The sequence below is a fragment of the Triticum aestivum genome, chromosome 6A (genome assembly GCF_018294505.1).
Source record: "Triticum aestivum cultivar Chinese Spring chromosome 6A, IWGSC CS RefSeq v2.1, whole genome shotgun sequence".
NCBI lineage: Eukaryota > Viridiplantae > Streptophyta > Magnoliopsida > Poales > Poaceae > Triticum > Triticum aestivum.
This window is the reverse complement of record NC_057809.1, coordinates 85,862,058-85,868,637: the sequence shown is the minus strand read 5'-3', so window position 1 is coordinate 85,868,637 and position 6,580 is coordinate 85,862,058.

Genomic DNA, 6,580 nt, shown 5'->3' with positions numbered 1-6,580 from the left:
TAAACAATTTGTAAAATTTTCTGAATTTATTTATTATTTCAAAATTAAAGGTGAAATTGCTAAGTGTACCCGCAGCTTGTACACAACAATGTACTAAAGGGGCTGACAGGTGGGGTCCAGTTGACTTCCCAATCAACAGTCAACTGGGACCGTTGACTGGTCAAAGGGGTCTAGTGGGACCCTCTTGTCAATGAGTAGGCTAGTCCAGTCAGCAGTTTGACTTGGTCAAACTAGACAGCAGGCCCACCTGTCATTGGCTATACTGTTAATTAACAGTAGTTAATTAGGTTAATTAAATTAGGATTAATTAAGTTAATTAATTCTTTAAATAATTCATTAATTTAATTATTTAATTAATTATTTATTTTTTATAACACATTTTTTTGTTCTGGGCGTGGGGCCCGTTGTCCAGTGGCCCCTGGGGCCTAAGCAGATCGGGCGTAACGGGCGAAGGGCGTGTGGGCGCCCGACCACAGACCTCAGGCTCGGCGGCGCGGCACGCCGGGCGTTGGGCGCTGCCCAAATGGCGCAGCCACAGGCTACTGGGGTCCGGCGCCGGCGGCGGCTATGGCCGCGGCCACTGCTTGAGCAACAGCACCAAGGGGGGTGGCACGGTGAGCGGCGGGCCAGCGAGCGTGGTGGCTCCGACGGAGGAAGGCAGCAGGCGGAGCCCCGATGAGCGCGGGCAAGGGGCGAGGGGGGCGCGGCCGAACGCGCGGCTGCAGGCGCTGGCGTGGAAGGGGACGCGCGGACGCGGACCAGCGCTCGGGGCAAGGCACGTGCAGGGCGTGCGGGAGCGCGGCCGGAGCGCGGGATGCGGCGGTGGGGCACGGCGAGCGCGGGCGCAGGACGCGGCGGTGGGGCGCGCGCGAGCTCGGGCGAGGGGATGTGACAGCGGGCGCGGCAGCAGAGACCGGGGAGAGGGAAGGCAGTGGCGCGGGCGTTTCGGCCGGGGCGCACGACCGATGCAGTGAGCGCGCGCGGGGGCTTGCGGCGACGAGCGCGAGCGCGCGAGGGAGAGGGAGGAAGCGAGGCGCGTGCTCACTGGGGCCGTAGGGGAAATGGCAGCGGGGGTCGAGGGGGATGTCGGGGACGACGCGGCGGAGAGGGGCAGGCCGGCGAGGAAGGTCCGGGTGGCGTCGAGCGGTGGGAATCGGCGACGGGGTCGGGGTGTCGTTCCCCGATCCAGATCTAGTGGGGGGGAGGGAAACGAGAGAGAGAGTGGGGGTCGTGGGGTGTCGGTGGCGGTTCGGGGTCTCACCGGTGGGGGATAAGGGAATTGGGGGGGGGGGTTGGGCCTGGTGGGTTGGCCCAGTGGGGTTGATGGCCTGCTGGGCCGGAGCCCAGGGGGTGTTCTTTTCTTTTGATTTGTTTTCATTTGTCTTTCTTTCATTTGTTCCTTTTCTGTTTTTATTTATTCTTTACTCTTTTCTTTTTCTTATTTAATAGTTTATAGTTTTTAGAAGAAGTGAAACTCACCCCCAATTAGATTTGTAAAATCAACTGTTCCCACAAAAAGTTTGGGACAAAAGTAAAGTACCTTGTATTCTCTATTAATTAAGAAGACATTTAAGTTATTGTTTCGGTCATTGTTTTATTTATTTTAGTGCCTCTAATTATTTTATAATAATGTGGATCCTCCACTATAATTACTTATGGTTTATTTGTCACATTGAGAACATTATAGTTTTAACTTTTGAAATCTTTTAGTGTTTGACTTTATTTTAAATTTGAATTTGAATCGGTTTTGAACTAACACGAGATTTAACAACAGTAACCGTGGTGACGTGGCATCGTTAATATGGGATTACTGTAGCCTAATTATCCGGGCGTCACAATTATCCTCCACTACAAGAAATCTCGTCCCGAGATTTAAGAGGTAGTGAAAGGGGGGAAAGTTTGGTTACGAATCTAGCGGGTCTTCTCAGTCTTGGTTGCTCTTCTCGAAGAGGTTGATCCATTACATTGATGTCTTCATTTCGCTGCTTCAGGTCATCATGATGAAGTTGTCATCCTTTCTTCGGGATCTTCATCATATTTACGAGTAGGTAACGGGGTAGATCGGAAACGACATAATGCTATAAGGGTAATAACCTGGGATTAACCCATGAATGAGCATATGAGGACCTCTCGAGTTGAACAAATAGAACACATCGAGAGTAAAGTTGGAAGGTCCAACAAGAAGTTTCAAGCAGCCAGGCAATCGTTCAATGCCTAGTCAAAAGGTGAAAGGGGTTTCAAGCAACGGAATAATTATTGTTTCCGATGCCAGAATTGATGATCGCATGGGAAGGTGGCTCATGAATTACATACGAGTCCACGCGGGAGGAATAACTTTGGGAACAGGGGGTGTACAGGAGAGTCAGGTTTCGATCCTGGGACCTGTGGGTTATGGGCCCACCAGGTGGGGTAAAAGTAGGAAGGGCGGTGACGTCTTGCATGATCATGTAAGCAAGGCATGTCAGGGGATAGCATGTTAGTTATGTCGGCAACAACATCGGTACCAAGGGCGAGGGATGAAGAGAACCACTTTCCTGCTCGTTGAAACGAGGCAGACCAATAGGCAAAGTTCTCGTCCATCGGTGGATACCGGGATGTCATCAACAATAGTAACAGGTTCTTACTGACAGAGTTGCACACCGAGGTGCTTACAAAAGCAGTGACTTATTACTGCTTAGATCATATAAACCTCAAGAAGGTTAAACAAAACAATGGAAAGGAAAATGTGATTATCAGATTAAACAGAACAATGGAAAGGAAAATGTGTTTAAACACATATTTCAAGGGTATATTCTTTCCAAGGATAAGCAGAGCATGATATCCATGACAGGATATAATGTAGAAAACTCTTTAGGTAGGGGAGAAATTTTTTATGACATTACCCATACAACAGTGTTTGGATAATCAAGCAGGAAAATTTAGCATTGTGCTTCAAATGTTTTTATCGACAATCGGAGTACCACAGACATGCTTCGAGATAGCATTAACATTGTCTTCAAGCAAAGGTCAGACTTTGGATACACGAAGGATTTATCAGGAACAACTTGTAGAATAAGTCTTACAATTTCCTCATGCAAGAATGGATAACCTTGCTGAAAAGGGAACTATAACAATAGGGCTCCGGCCAGGTGTGCTAGGCATGTCATCATCTTACCGGGTCATATAAAGACCAATGTTATAACTCTTGGAAAATGTCCCAACCATCATATCTGATCGGGATTCAGGTCTGATTGGTGTCAGGATACCTCAGACTCAAGATGCGTGAGAAGAAAAGCTGCAACACAAATTGATGAGATGACATTGTAAGATCCTCGGAAAATGAACTATGGAAGCGAGTTCTGAAACAAGAGTTCATCATTTAAACCAAGGAGAGGGTGGGGAGGTGGCTGATGGACTCAGCGACAACTAGTCGAGATTTCCAAAAGATGGATTTCCACGGTTATGTAAACAAGGAGATAACATTAGTCAGATCAAATGATATGATGGTGTATGCTCGAGGAAAACATACACAATTAAACATTGGTTGAAAGGTGCACCCGAAATATGGGCATAGGGAGCATGATCAAGGTTAGAATGGGGATTCAATAACCGATAGGCTAAGAATGAACTTTCAATCATTAACTTCGAAGCAATAGGGTTGCTAGAAGGGTAGAATCCAAACAGCGTCGTTCACTCATTGGTATCCCGGTTAGAATCAACATAGGGACCAAGAAAGAATGGTGATGGTGAGAAGTATCACTATACCAAGAATTCTTAAGAGGTGGAGCAATCCTCACAACATTATTGATATAGAAGACAGTAATACTACAAGGTAGAACATAACCTAAGCTAGATAGCAAGGAAATCAAGGTATAACACCAAACACGAACAAGTTTGTGTTGAACGAAAGGCAATAAGATGGTCGATGATAACACAAATCATCGAGGGCAAGGATGGTATTTCTCATCATGAATTCAATTGATATCCTGGAAGAGCTCAGAATGGTGATGATGATCATGATGCATTTGTTGAGAGATTTCATGAAGATGTAATCGATCGGCGATGACATCAAGTCAAAGGAATGATGAAGCAAAAGGTTATTGGAACCAAAGGTACGGCCCAAACTCGAAATCGATCTTGCTGTTCAAGGCGAAATGATACGACGAGGAAGAGCGGCATAAGGTTATCTCATCATCGAAAATTGTGCTCTGGGAGGAAGGACCAGGTAGCACAGTTAAAATTTAGCACAAAATGATATAGTCGATCAGACTAGGAATGACGTGATGGAGTATTAAACTTCTCAACCACAAAGTACTAGGAGTACTGAATCATAGGGGTGGTTCGATTCACTAATCGGTGTTCTCGGTTGACGGCAACCCAGAACCCATGGAGTGACTATGACGGGGAAAGGCGCTACTTCATCAGGAATGCATAAGATATAGTGCAATTGGTTGATATCCTCGAGATACCAGGGGGTATACTTGAAGGTAGATCAAAATAAAGGTTGGACTGGGGCATTGATCCGCAGAAGACAAATGCTTAAACTTGGCCGAGAAATGGGATCAAGGAAGAACAATATGGTCAGAACCATAGCTGCAAGGGATCCAATTTATTGACACCAAAAGAATTACCCAAATGATTAAATATTTTGCGAGAAGCTTCCATGATAAGTTCCACATCGGATCCATGGGCATGAACACAAAGTTCAAGGTCGACTCCCACTTCTGTAGTGCATAACCTTTCATTCACTTCTCGTTTACGACGAAGTTGTAGTGTTGAAATTTTATCTGGGAAGCACCAGAAGAGTATGACTCATGAAAACTTTCGGGTTCACACATATTAGAAAAGGCATAGGTTCAATCCATCGGGGCCTCTTTGGAACATAAACCACAAACTTCAGGAGTAAATAACTCAAGCTCGAAGGCAGAGCATGGTTGAGAAAGCAGAGGATACAATTTACCAAAGCATTATGTATCCGAGAAAAGGCTCACAAGGTTATTGAATAAGGAGGACACCGTCGAATAATAATCCAATAAAGGATATGACGGTCCATAGCAGAGCTGATGTGAGCATCGGCACACAATCAGTTGAAGAAAAGATGCAAGGGCATCAGATTATAGAACACCTGAATGATTCGATGCTTAGATATAAAAGGAATTATGATTTCCAAAATAGAAGGATCAGAGGCAAACGCTCTGATCCAGGGTGGATAAGTTCAATAGACCTAAGGGTACAATTGACAGCAAACCGATTGGTCGAGAACAAGCTCATGTTCAAAAATGACGTCTGAGCCAGAAAGATAATTTGAAAGGATCAACTGATGATTGCGTGCATTCGCACTCATGTCGAATCAATAGGATCAAAATGACGATGTCTAAGGATACTGACGAATATTGCCAGACATATGGGAAGCATCCATAATGCAAGCAGACAAGTATTGCAGCGTAATAAGCTACTAAGGATTTTTGAAGGATTGAATAGTATTTCGAAGACCATTGTGAAACACATGAACAACTGTGGGATGAGTGGATACTCGATAAGTGTGAGAATTATCCATAGGGGTATTCATGTGACAAAGAACAGCAAGGCAGTAAGCTTAAAGGATTATCGAAACAACGACGAGTATTTAGGGGTATCTTGTAATAACAAGACCAACTAGGGATGAATGTAAGAATGACAACTGCATGTAGTTATCCATAAGGGTTGACGGTGGAAGGGGAATTGCAAACGCGATGAACACAAGTTCTCGGGTTAACAGCGAAGAGTATCTTCAGGGTCTCCCGGTGCAGTAGACGATCATCGGTAATAAGGTGCTCTCCGGGCGGAAGCGATCACGAGATCCTAGAGTTAGAGTTAGTAAAATAATTTAACCCGATTAGAAGAGAGATCAGAGTCCCAGAGTATAGGTCGAGGAATAAAAGATCCTAATACCACCCAATGGCGACGTGGGCCCGTAAGCCACACAGCCATGTTAGTAAAAGTTTTGCAACATCTAGACTCGACTTCGGCCAAGGAGTTGGAAGGGGGATTCCTACAGGCAGTCGGCTCTGATACCAACTTGTGATGCCCCTGATTCAATCATACACTAATCATACACGCAAACGTGTACGATCAAGATTAGGGACTCATAGGAAGATATCACAACACAACTTTACAAACAAAATAAGTCATACAAGCATCATATTACAAGCCAGGGGCCTCGAGGGCTCGAATACAAGAGCTCGAACATAGACGAGTCAGCGGAAGCAACAATATTTGAGTACAGACATAAGTTAAACAAGTTGCCATAAGATGGCTAGCACAAACTGGGATACAAATCGAAAGAGGTGCAGGCCTCCTGCCTGGGATCCTCCTAAACTACTCCTGGTCGCCGTCAGCGGGCTGCACGTAGTAGTAGGCACCTCCCGAGTAGTAGTAGTCGTCGTCGACGGTGGCGTCTGGCTCCTGGGCTCCAACGTCTGGTCGCAGCAATCGGGTAGAGGAAAGGGGAAAAGGGGGAGAAAAGCAACCGTGAGTACTCATCCAAAGTACTCGCAAGCAAGGAGCTACACTACATATGTATGCATTGGTATCAACTGGAATAAGGCTATTATATGTGGAC